The sequence below is a fragment of the Trichogramma pretiosum genome, unplaced genomic scaffold (genome assembly GCF_000599845.2).
Source record: "Trichogramma pretiosum strain Unisexual culture from Peru unplaced genomic scaffold, Tpre_2.0 scaffold92, whole genome shotgun sequence".
NCBI classification, from domain to species: domain Eukaryota; kingdom Metazoa; phylum Arthropoda; class Insecta; order Hymenoptera; family Trichogrammatidae; genus Trichogramma; species Trichogramma pretiosum.
Genome location: NW_019641705.1, coordinates 312,735 through 325,958, shown reverse-complemented (window position 1 = coordinate 325,958; position 13,224 = coordinate 312,735). Strand labels below are relative to the sequence as shown.

General features: G+C 38.8%; 1 protein-coding gene across 6 annotated transcripts in view; it reads left to right on the top strand.

Annotated features, from left to right (window-relative positions):
* Window positions 1-13,224, top strand: part of LOC106656492 (putative mediator of RNA polymerase II transcription subunit 26) — a 197,211-nt gene that overhangs the window by 132,720 nt on the left and 51,267 nt on the right. The gene's annotated exons all lie outside the window — the stretch shown is intronic.

The window sequence follows — 13,224 nt, the reverse complement described above, 5'->3', positions numbered from 1 at the left end:
AACTATTCGTAGCTTCTCGCCAACCCTCGAGCAATAAACAGAGAAAATATAGAAGAAAGAGTAAGAGAAAGACCATCAGACAACCATGGGACGCGAGCACGAAGTGAATTAAAGACTTCCGCAAGTTCATGAGGCGCTTGGAGCTTTGTTAAATGTTTTTCGGAAAAAGAGACCCTTTATTCTAATACAAGCTTGCGCCTACCCTTTTCTTCGTCTCTTGCTGTCTCTTGCTGTATCTTTCTGTTCACTCAATCCTACAGTAATTTTTATCTTACGCCTTGTCTTTCAGTATCCGGAATCAGTGTTTCCCGCACATTCCGCACGTAAATCGCGTCACCTTGAAAGAGAGAAAGAGAAAGAAAGAGAGAGAGAAAGAGAGAAAGAGAGAGAGAGAGAGAGAGAGAGAGAGAGAGAGAGAGAGAGAGAGAGAGAGAGAGAGAGAGAGAGAATGAGTATACGAAGCAAAGAGATTCGGATTTAAGGCCTTGCACGCGGTGGTGAAAGCTCTCTAGAGAGCGAATGGTAGTAGCAGCGCAACGTCTTGTACGTTATAGTAGTAGTTTGAGAGAGAGAAAGAGAGAGGAAAAGAGGAAATGCCAAGGGGACATATACAAAAAGGATAGCGGAGTGGGAGAAAGAAAGACAAAGACAGTTGAAGAGAGTATAAGGAAGAAATGAGCGCGGCTTGGGATGAGACGTGGATAGGTTAGCTGCTTGCTGTGCGTGTTAGAGTGTAAGTGCTAAGATCTTGAAGTGCATTAACATGCCTTCGAGGCAAGGACTGACTACTACTACAACCCTTCTTACATCTTTCGGTTTCTCTCTTTCTCTTTTAAGCTTGTGTACAGTATCTATATACAGATATACAATCACGAAACCAAATGAGAAAGATCGTCTGGGTTTAGCCGTCAAATGAAGGCACCACAGAGATTTCTACTTAATTATATTAAAAATGTTTTATCTCTGAGTTGTGCTCTTATAGAACATAACCTGCAGGCGCAACCGAGACAGTACAAGAGACTCACTCATATACAAGTCCCCACTCACTGAAAAATCTTTCCCGTAAATGCGATCGCCTCAGGAAAATTAAGCGGAGAAAAATTATACCATAGATCTTTGATGTTTTTTAACACAAGATCCACTAGAATTCAGGATAACGGAGTGAAATAGTATCACACAATTGGAAAATTCTATAATACTATGATGATATTTTTCTACTCTTACGTCTAGCATTGTCAATTTTTTTAAAATTATTATGGCGTTGAAGGCAGTATCTTGTTATTACAAACCAAATTTGTCAAATAAATAGGACAAAATTTACTGTAAATAGCAAATAAATAACATTAAAATTTTGCTGCTTTGGCCATCCTTTTCAAGAATTAAAAGTCTTTTATGCAATAAACGAAAAATGTATTTTTTCGCACATGTTTTAGTGCGCAAAAAGCGTTTTTGGACACTGGTGTGCGGTAAAATGCCCCATTTTGACCACGGGTGTGCGGTAAAATGACACATTTAAATGAAAGTATTTTTCGCTTACTATTGCATAAAATTTTGTATGCAACACATGCCCAGCTTTTTGCGCACAGTGTTTGTAACGCTTTTTGGGCACTTGTTACATAAATAACTATTGCTTCGTGATCTAAACCTTCCACCTCACCCCGATTCATATCATGGTCCTTACTATTCATTACATGTATAAACACGACTGAGGTTGGGTTGGTCAATTGTTTATGTTCACTTATTCTTATTCTCAGCCGCTTCTTCATTTTTTCAAAGTATTCTGTTTAATAAATAGATACCAACTTTAGCCCCTAATTAATTTTAAGTAAATGCTCTATTTTATATTTAAGTACATGTCGAGTGAATAATAAATTTGTGTAAATAATATGCATTATTCTTAACAATGAAAATGCACGTTCAATAGTGCTATGTATGAACTGTGCACGACACGTTCTTACGCTGGAATGTGAGAGCGAGTGAGGCTCAAGTCTTCCTTGTCAAGCAGGAGTAGCAGAAGTAGTTCGTACTGTAGCAGAGAGCAAGGGAGGAGCGCAAGGAGAGCATCACGTCCGCGAGATTTTAGGGTAGTCCGCAAGGAGAGCTAACGGCGGTCTTGTACTCGCGGGAACTACCTCAGCTAGAGTCGTTGTCGCTCGCCTTACATTATTTAGAAGGGAGTTGGGCGCGCGAGGATAGGGTACTAACCGCTGACAACGACGGAGACGACGAAGACGATGGCAGTGGCAAACGGAAAGAGCCTGCGCGAGAGACGTAACGCGAAGGTCGAGTCAGTCGCATGCTAATCACTCGACCCAGATTGTATAATGAATCAGGTCTTCTTTTCCTTGCCAACGGAAGGAGAGACTAAAGACTGCCACTGCTGTTAGAATTACGTGACGGGTTTCTTATTAGCGGCAAGAAAAGAAACACAGAGAAAGAGAAAGAAAAATCGTGTGCTCGGAATTTTCGCTCTCCTCGGAATGCTTGAAATAACTTATACTTTTAGAAATGGACTCGTTAGTAAGGTTTTATGTACTTCTGCTTTTCAATCATTATATCCGTCTGACGTAATTCAATAAAAATTACAATTTCACCAGTTGCAAACACTTTTTTTATAACAAATTTAAGAATAATGTTCACCGTCGAACTGTGCATAGTAGATTACGCAACGAGTGCAGAAAGTAGGTGTTCCCACGAGTGCGACGTTTGCCGCCCAAGCGCAGCGAAGGAAGCAGGAGCACGAGTTGGAACACCTACTCCGCACTCGTTGAGTATACTATTTTTTGATACAGCTGCGGAAAGTTCGTTTTTCCGCACGCTTGCGAACTTTCCGCACGCTGTAGCCACAGCACCGGGATCTGTTACTTTTGAAGCATCCTACTGCACTGGAAAAAATAACAAGACAGCATCGTAAAAAAGGCTTTGCTTGTCTCAAGAAATACAAGAAATCTCTAGACAGGCTAAAATTTAGCCTGACACAGTGCAAAAGTGATCGCGAGTCTGTGTGACAATGACTCGCCACTGGGCCATCACAACTTCGTGTTCGCACTTCGAACTCTTCGCGCCCGAATCATACAGCAAAACAAAAAAAAAATAAACACGCAAGACGAACTCACTTGCTTTTCACATCTAACTCACGAGGAGTGAACAATTGGGAAATGTGAAGTAGAAATTTTTGAGCTAAGATGGCGGAAGGAGATCGGGCAATAACACAAGGCTCTTATGAGGCCGAGCCTTAAAAAAATGTTTAAAAATGTATGAAAATTATTTTCGGGTATCGGATGCGATCGAAATAATCTTTATAGATGTATATTGTTAAAAAAAAAGTTTCACGCAAAACTGTCTGTCCGTTCACTTGCAATTAGTTAATTACGACGTTTGGACCCGGTATTTGACGTTAATTCGGCTGATATGACTGTTTAAAGCGAGTTTATGAATATATTATATAAAGATTATTTTGATCGCATTCGAATCCCAAAAATAATTTTCATACATTTTTAAACATTTTTTTAAGGCTCGGCCCCATAAGAGCCCTGTGTTATTGCCCAATCTCCTTCCACCATCTTGGCTAAAAAATTTCTGCTTCACATTTCCCAATATAAACATCAACCACTGCAACCGAAACAGACGGCATCCAGCAGCAGTAATGTGCGTCCTACGTAGTAGTGATTCGTGCGAGGTTAACGGACACTACTTTGACTGTTGTCACACGCACACACACACACACACACACACAGCCGAGTCTAATGTTCGATGTTGTCGAGTGCATTTAGAACTTGTATTAAAAACTTGCCAACGACTACTGCCAGGCTAGCCGTTTCATACTCTCAGCGGCTCGATCTATTTCTGACTTGTGAGTGCGTCTCTATGCAGCATGTGAGTGATGAGCGTGCACATAATTTTACGTAGTCTGCGATGTGTGTGTGTGTGTGCGTGGGAGTGCGTGTGTCAACACTCAACAGTCAAAGTGTCTGTTAACCTATAAATAGATCTCGGCCTCGCGCGAATCTCTACTACGCGTAAGACGTGCATTACTGCTGCCCACACGCCGTCTGCTTGGCTGCAGTAGCTGATGTTTATATTAGTCAATGCTCGTGAATTGGATGAGAAAATCAAATCAGTTCATTGTGCATCTTGGTTCTTTTTTCTGTATGTTTCGTGCGCGAGAACTTCGGAGTGCGAGCACGAAGTTGCGATGGCCCAGTGGCGAGTCATTGACGCAAAGATACTGGGTCACTTTTGCACTGTGTCAGGCTAAATTTTAGCCTGTCTCAAGATTTTTTGTACTTCTTGAGACAAACAACGGCCTTTTTTATGACGCAGTACGATTATTTCTATCAGTGTGACTGCGAAAAACGAACTTTCCGCACGCTGTATCAAAATAGTAGATTACGCAACGAGTGCGGAAAGTAGGTGTTCCCACGAGTGCCACGTTTGCAGCCCAAGCGCAGCGAGGCATAAACGTAAAACGCCATAAAATGCAAAAGAAGAGAAAATTTCATTCTAAAAGTTTACAAAAAAGGTACTCGAATCTAAAATTTTGTGATTAAAAAAATATTATGCAAAAAGCAAAAAAATGCTTTCTTAAAATTGAATAATATCTGTCGATTTTCGTAAATTTTAAGGCATAATAATATTCACTGATCTGACTTACTTGCGGTGAAAATGAGTGAGGACGCACCTAAGTATCGTGCATAGTGTGCTGCTGCTGATGCTCTCACGGAGGGAACTTAGTCAAGTCCGCGAAGTACTTTGCGTGTCGCGATAGAAAGAGCGAGTGTGAGCAAATTTGGCGAGTCGGGAGAGTAAGAGAGAAAGAGGATATAGTTGCCTGACTACGTTTTCACTTTCAGGTTATATGCTCGCGAGCTAGCGAGAGCGATTTGCATGGCTGCGGAAGATTGTTTGGATTGTTGTTGGCGTTGCGCGGAGTTTGTTGATGGGGAGCAAAAGAGAGTGAGAGCGAGAGACTGTGGAGCTGCAGAAGCTGGTGCGAATCTGCGTGATTGCTTGCTGATTTTGTTTCCGATGAGCTTGAACGTATATTATGAACTACAGTTCGAAGTGAGAGTGTGATTTCTCAATGCAGTGAGCGAGTGCATTGCACGAGTCGCGCCAAAGTTCAATGAATTTTCTTGCCTCCCCTACCCCTTTTCTGCACAATTCGCTCGAATGTAGTGTATCCTGCTACCCACATAGTTTTGAAGAAAGTATTTTTGAAGGTTACTTACTACTTGTCGAGCCAAAAGTTGCTTGTTAGTCAATAAAAAGTTTGACCTGTGAGCTAGCGAAAGAATTATTATGAGACAAAAATGTAACTTTTAAGAAAATTTCAGCTACGCGGTAAATTGCCGTTAAACAATTACTGTTAAAAATGAACAGTAATGTTGCGAGAGATAAATTGTACTCTTGTGAAGAACACCCGCAAAAAATGGTCAAAATTTCGAAATCGGTTCAATCCATATATTCATGATACTAACGCCACAAGGCAGTGTATTTTCTAACTAGATATAGAAATACACTTGTGTGCGAGAAGCGAATGAAATTGTTCTATTATTTGTTCATAGGAAAGTTGGCCTAGGAAATGGAAATAGTAACCCAAAGACAAGGCAAAGGGTTGGCAGGCGATGAAGGGAGAAGAAAAGGCCCTATGCGTATCTAAACAGGAAGCTAGGGTTATGCGTATGCAGTCGGCGGTATACTACTAGAATAGGAGAGTCTCGAGATGAGAGAGTGAGAAAGAGAGTCGCATATATACATATACACACATTTATATAATAATAATAAGAGGCATACATATACGCGTAGGAGTACACGCGGAAACCTTTATGCACGGAACGTTAGCATAATATCCCTGGGCGCACGCGAGCAGCCACTGTACGTGGCACGTCCGCGGGGCCACACTTTGTGTGCAAATTATGTACCACCACTACTATATGCACTGCTATCCAAGACGTGAAATTTCGAAAGCTCTGCGTTCGTTTCTCAATTCTCAAGCGAGTCATGCGTGCTCATACCGAGCTACTGTACTTCTATTTCTCGATTACTCTTTCTATATATATATCTCTCTCTCTTCCTCCTTTGCTTGTTCATGAATATACACAGGACACAAATACATTTTCGCTGCAACTTGATTGGCTTTTCTCCCTTTATAATCATAAATAAATTTACTTCTTATTCTTACTTTATTTATGCTTTTATTTACTTGACACTCAATAAACTGAAATATTATTTTGTTTAATGATGTTTGAATGATACAATCTCGATAGATCTTTTTCATCGTCGTTTAAAATTTGGTTGCATGCATGCTAACAGTAGCATAGCTGAGGGTCAGCGAACCCCTTTTCAAACTTTAGTTTTGTGCACTTTTTCTCTAAATTCAATAGTTTTCGAGTAAAAATGAGTTATGTTTTATATGAATATGAGCCATTTTTTGTTCGAAGGAATGGTTCGAAAATTCCATAAAAATTCCCTGCTATACTTTTATAGTCGTGATCACCTCTGATCATGTTTATATCGTGATTCCTTAGCGGTAACATGGCTAAAAAAATCAACGACTTGATTTTTTGCAAAAATTTTTACTTTTTTTTTGTTTTAGTCGCTAGAACTTTTTTATAACGCAAAAAATCAAAATTTTGAGCTCAGTTTCTGAAAGGGCATTAAATTTTACATAGAAAAAAGTCCATGCAAAATTTTTTTAAGGCCTAAAACTACAACAAAAATCATTACGAAAACCAACAAAAAAACCAAGCATTTTTGTCGTTAGTGGGTTAAGATGTTACAAACAATTTGGCAGGCCAGACATATATAGCACTTACTCAGAGTTAAGACTTCTGCTGGTCATACCACGGGCATACATGCGTGTTTGGAGCACTTAAATTCAAATTTTATCAAGGATAACAGTGCACCGTGGAAACTTTCATATGCCCACTCAAGTATTTTTTTTTCTATTTGCCACATTCACTGAATTAAAATGGACAATTTTTAAATAAACATAGTGATGAAATTGGACGAGGGTTATTCAAGAATAAAACCAGGAATAAACCACTCTTATTATAGATGTATTAATTTGGCAGTAAGATTTTTAACTAAAATTTAACGATTTAAGGGAGCACACCAGCGTTAAAACCTGAAATGATTAATAGGTGCAAAATAATGCATCAATCGAGTTTCAATAAATATTAAAATTATCCATATTCTTTTGCTTCATTTTGAATGCAAAAAATCATTATAGACCGGTAGCATATCAATTTAACTGCGAAGACCACTAAAACAAGTTTTCAGCTTCGATAAATACTTACCGTAGAATTTTCAAGTAAGTTTTTAACCAATTTTTATGGTTGACGGCTTGAACTCGTTGTAAAAGTATTCTCCTCCACTTAAGTGTAACAGAATTTTGCAAAATATCATTGGAACATTTGTATGGCCATAAATGTAAAAAAAATCCAAAAATAATGAAATTGTATACGTATAAATGCTTATATTGGATTGTAAAATACAAAGACAAATATTCCTTCTCCTTTTTCGCTTGCGTCATACTAATCATTAACTTTATCGTTCTTGAAATGACTGTCGATTTTTTACCACAATCAACGCTTTTGAGTACATCGAATGCATCGACGAAAACACTCTGGCGCAAAAAGAAACTAACATCCTGAGGCATGCTTACAGGCGTACATGCAGCACACGCGTCGAGTAATAGAGGGTAAACCCCTTGAATCTTGCTCGTTGTGTGCACCATTCTCGCTTCCACTTGTCTCTATTTCTGTCTTCTCTTGCCGTTGGAAAACAAGACATTTATAAACACCCACCGCGAGATTAGATTTGTTAAGATAATGAGGCGCGTGGGTTAGCGCCTTGCTAGACGCCACCGCAGCTTCTATGGCAGCTCCGCGTGCTGCATTTTCTATATTATATTGTGTCGAGGTGCTCCTCTGTATACGGTAGCCCGAGTTACAGCCTCGGATCCTTGCGCGCCACTTTCAATTTGCCATTCGTCAAATTATCACGCTCATCTTTTATTGTTGTACACGCGCAGTATATTTTGAATTTCATTAAGTTTATTAAGATATATAGAATCACGCATGGCTAAAACTTCACCAAGAAATGAGAGAATATCAGTGAGAGAGGAAGTAAATTCGACGAGTTTCAAGAAGAACTATATTTTCGAAAAAATATCGAGCAACCGATGTGGCTGTATACCGTGCAAAAACTTTTTTCATATAACACTTATGTAGTCACCGAGCGAGCGTGTGGTTACGCCTCTTTGAATAATCATAAAAGCACGAGCGTAATATACGAAATGAAATCGTTTGTAATGCCGGCCGTTATATTTCCAAGCAAAAACTGAGTATAGCCGCTTGTGCGTTTATGTATATACTGTGCGCTTATAAGCACTCGTGAAAAAAGGCGAGAGAAAACCATAATAAAATTTAACGGTCCGTCAGGCCGGAATCTGTACGATATAGACCCCATGGCCAATAAATATCGAGAACAGTCAGCTACAAATCTCAAGATAAACAGGCATGCTTTTATTTTTCCACCCTTAGCTCTAGCTTATACTGCATATAGACGTGGTATACACATACAACGCCAACGTCGACGACGACGCCCTTTTCATCGCAAGCTAGCCACTCTCAATATATACGTAACTCGCGCGCGCGCGAAAGGCTTCTCTCTCTTTCGAGGCAAAAAAAACGATGCCAAGCGTTGAAAGCCAAAGAGCAGCAGCAACAGCAACAGTACGGTGGCAGTAGCTGAACCCTTTCGCATTCCATCTATGAGTTATTGAGCTCAGAGGCTGGACCTAAGGGGTAACCACTATGGTCGGTATTTAATTTGCTGAAAATTTTGAAGCCCTCACTGTGCCTGGCTGCTCTAGCCAAGGACGATGAACGGGCTAAAGCACTGCTTTAGCCTTTACTTTTCTGTCTCTCTCTCTCTCTCTCTCTCTCTCTCTCTCTCTCTCTCTTCTTTTGGTACTTGGCTATTTCACTGCGTTGTCGGAAGACTCCTTAGGGTGTACTGGAAACATATAATACCTAAATACATATATACACAACCGCACATTCATTACAGAACTGCATTTTTAATTTCATATTTCTAACGTTAAACGTATTTGTTTTTTTCCTTAATATGAATATTATGCATTCTTATAAGTTCAGCCTCAATGCAATCGGAGATATTTATAATTATTTATAAAATATTGTATGCAACTTGTATGAATATGTTTTTTCAATAAATCTCGTCATGAAGGTGAAGGCTTCGTTTTACGGAAAAAATATATTCATAGCCCATGCATAATATACTCATCCTTCTATCCTCTTATTTTAAAAAAATCATGTGAAGTCGTTTTATTCGTCATCTGATTCGTTGAAAAGCATCTGCAACTCGCTTCATAATGGGTCAAAATGTTTTAGTATATCGTGCGGTAATTATTGTATGGTAGTTAAAATGATAGTTAATAAATTAATTTTCTATTTTATCATCAGAATATGGCACACGCATAGTCATATTAAACGAAACCGACAGTTGTGGCACGGCACTCGTACCTTATTTTCTGTTACCGTTATGATTTTCATGGTTTGGTGCGCGCAAGTGTGTCTCCTGTTCACTGATGTAATACATAGAAAACAAATCCAAAAGTTGAGATTCTACACCCCAATATCGCACGTAAGTGCCACAATCCATATGGATGTTGGTTTTTTTTCGATACCGATTCTGAAGTTATTTTTAACTTATGGAATATCTGGAAAAATTCCCAAAGGTACTTTTCAATAGTCCAAAGAGTTCTGCATTTCTTTCGATATTTGAATATTCCAATGCTTTAAAAAAAATCGTAAAAAATTGCATCAATAGTTATTTATGAAACAAGAACCCAAAAAGCGTTTTTGGGTTGTTTTAGGGCCCACTGAGCGCAAAAAGTTGGGCACGTTTTGCATACAAAATTTTATGCAATAGTAATCGAAAAAAACTTTTATAAAAATATGATATAACGTTCGAAAACGAGGCAATTTACTGTACAATAGTAATCAAAGACGCTTTTTTAACACTGTGTGTTTTTAACACTGTGTTTTTAACACTTCTGTGCTTAAAATATGATTTTTCCCCACTGTAACTTAAAATACGCAATTTTGCAGCTAATTTTAGACTCTCTTAGGAAAAAATAGTATCATCAACTGGTGCAGATATGGCTTTTTAACAAAATTCGTTACAGCACTCGTTTTCAGTTCGTGCTATAATTCCTCATTTTGCTAAAAAAAACCATAGCTGCATTCGTTGAGAAATATACTATATCCAGACAACCAATGAGTGAAATACCGCTGATGGAGCTTCAAATCAGCATTTTAACGTTAGAAAAAGCAGACACTTTGTGGATTCGAGATTCAAGGGTATCAATGTGGTTGTGCAGGTATTTATAAGCATCAGAATATTTTTCGAGTCAGTCTCACCAAGGCGATAATCCTGCTTAGCTTTCATTATACGAAACACAATATCAAAAATGCTAATCTCGTTGGAGCCTGGTATATATAATATTATATCCTGCACAGCAAAGTCGATCTGAAGGCAATAGATTCGGTGTCAATTAGGCAAAGTTGATAACTTAGGGTATCGAAGTAGAACTAAAGGTTGCGGTTAGTGCCGATGATGTATGTGGTGGAAAATACTGGGGGCAATCTGTCACAGCATCGACGCCTCCAAGGCGCACTTGTCTGCACTTGAGTATCGAGTACCTACATATGTATATGTAACATACGATCTCCATCATTTATTATTCTTGATGAACATTGGAGTACGGTGGGTACGAACTTTCCGAAAAAAATTTTATTTCGACGATAAAAAAAAAATATCGCGATGAATTAGTCAATCACTCGATAAATATTGCTCCTTTTTCATTATTAAGCTGACTGCATTCTTTTTCAGTTAAAATTGAAAATTCGTAACGGCAAACTATAAAAAATTATTCACGATTAGAGAGATAACCTTTTGAAACACAAATAAAAATTTTTTTAAGGTTAATTTTTGTACAAACTAAATAATTCCATTAATTTCGAGAGATTAAGAGTTTAAAAGTATGTTATACAATACACAAGAATTACTGGGACAAAGGCTTGCAGTAAAGGGTGGTAGTACAAGCCAGTTGGGCTACTTGAATTTTACTTTAAGCTAACATAGTACTCACTTGTACACACACACAAACACACATTATCTCGCTCAACGTTACCAACTCTGTTAATAAGAGCAACGACAGCGGTAGATGCCAGCAATTGAAAAAAAGAAAGAGAAAAACAAGCTATAGCAGCCATTGAAGTAGCGAACTACTAGCCTAAAAAGACGGTGAAGCATGAAGAAAAGCAAAGGACATTCATATGAGAAATCCTTTTTCTCTTTTAAGAGTTCGCAAAACTCTCGTGGGCGACGACTGGACTTTGGTAAAAAGTCCGCGAGAAAAACATTCCCTTGCAAAACAGTCTGTGTGTGCAGCAATCTATGTGTTCCTCTATCATTCTACTCTTGTCGCAATAAACTTGCCTCTAAAGGTCTCTGCCCTATGTGTTTTCTTCGCTATCTTTTCTCCCCCTTTCGTTCTTCTTCAAACGTTCGCGCACGAAACGTCGAATTTTCTCCTTATTCTCGATGCCGTCTCCTCCTTCTCTTGTCTTTTTCCTTCTCCGCTTTCTTTCTCCGTACGGCTGATTAAACGCACAACTACGTAACCTAACGCAAATATACTGGCTTTTCCACTACTTCTACTACGACTATGACTACGACTACTACCCTCCTATCATTTTCAGCTTTTTGGCTCGCTCTCTTTCTCTTTCTTTCTCTTTCTCGCAGCCAGTTTCAAGGATCTCTCTTTACTTATTGTATACATAGATTGCCATGGTCGTGACGCGTTTGTAACTCCCGCGTACTCAAACGATACCAAAAGTTCTTTCAGTTTCTGTGTACTGCGTACTATTTACATCTTGTATTTTCATGCTGTCCTCTTTAGCGAGTCCTTTTAAGCTCAAAATCCTAATTTACTCATTTATATCAGAGAAATTGAAGAGACTCGTTTCAAACGCATTCGTCAAGAAGGAACATAATTAATTTACAGAGCCGTTAAAATACGTAGCATTTTCAGTAGTACAAACTCATTCAGTCAAACATGACTCTGGGATCAAATATATAAAATCACTATTTAAATGCAAATGAGTGAAACATGGCAGGTTTTTTCAGATTTTATTTTTCACTACTCTCTCTCTCTCTCTCTCTCTTTCCGCAAATGCAATAAACACACCACCTGGGTATTAGGAATCAATTCTCCAGATTGTAGAAATGCCATTACTACTGTATTCACCCCTGCGTTTGCTTTTTGCAACTCTACCGCGCGCCGCGCGCTGTTTCCTAACTCACTCACATACTTCCTACGCATCCTACTCGCGTATATCGTATCCCCAAACACGTCTTCTTCCTTTTTTGCCGTGACCAGTGGTCTGCAAAGAGCACCCAACACACATTCACTCTCGCTATGTACATATAGTACATATATACTCTTCTCTTAGTTCAATGTAGATCCACCTTTTGACTGGTTCTTTGAATCACCCACGATAGAAATTTATCGAGGTCCAGCCCAGTTTCTATTCTACGCATACATATCTTTTTGCATCATGTGTGCTCCAAGGGTGAATGTATCGTGATATTCTCAAGTCCTGCACTTTTGCTGCCCTTTGATCCGCAATCGACAGAGATTGTGTGAGAATTTCCCTATACAGCCTTTACATGTATCGTTCAATATAAGTTTACCAACGTAATTTTTAATTAAATTTATACAATTCTTCTTCCTTGAGAATTATATCTCGGAAAACCTCAAAAACTCAACAATTTCCATAAATACATTTTTCTGCGTAAAAGTATCTTATAACCCACATTGTACTACTACCAGACCTGAAGAGTGTTGCTCTTTTATACGTGTACTGGAACTCCACGAAGATCACCTTTAATCAGAGCTTAAAAATGTAATATAAACTCGGAAGAAGTATATACAGTAGCCGCAACATCAGAGCGCGCATATACCAACATCCCGCAGGGTCCGCAATACGCATATACATACTACTACAACACCGCAGTGAAAAAAGAGGGACGAACAAAGAAAGTTATCGTAGAGGAATTTTTATGTTGTCGAGACGAAGGAATGTAAATCACGCTGATTCACCCTCTCTATACCCCCCCCCCCCCCCC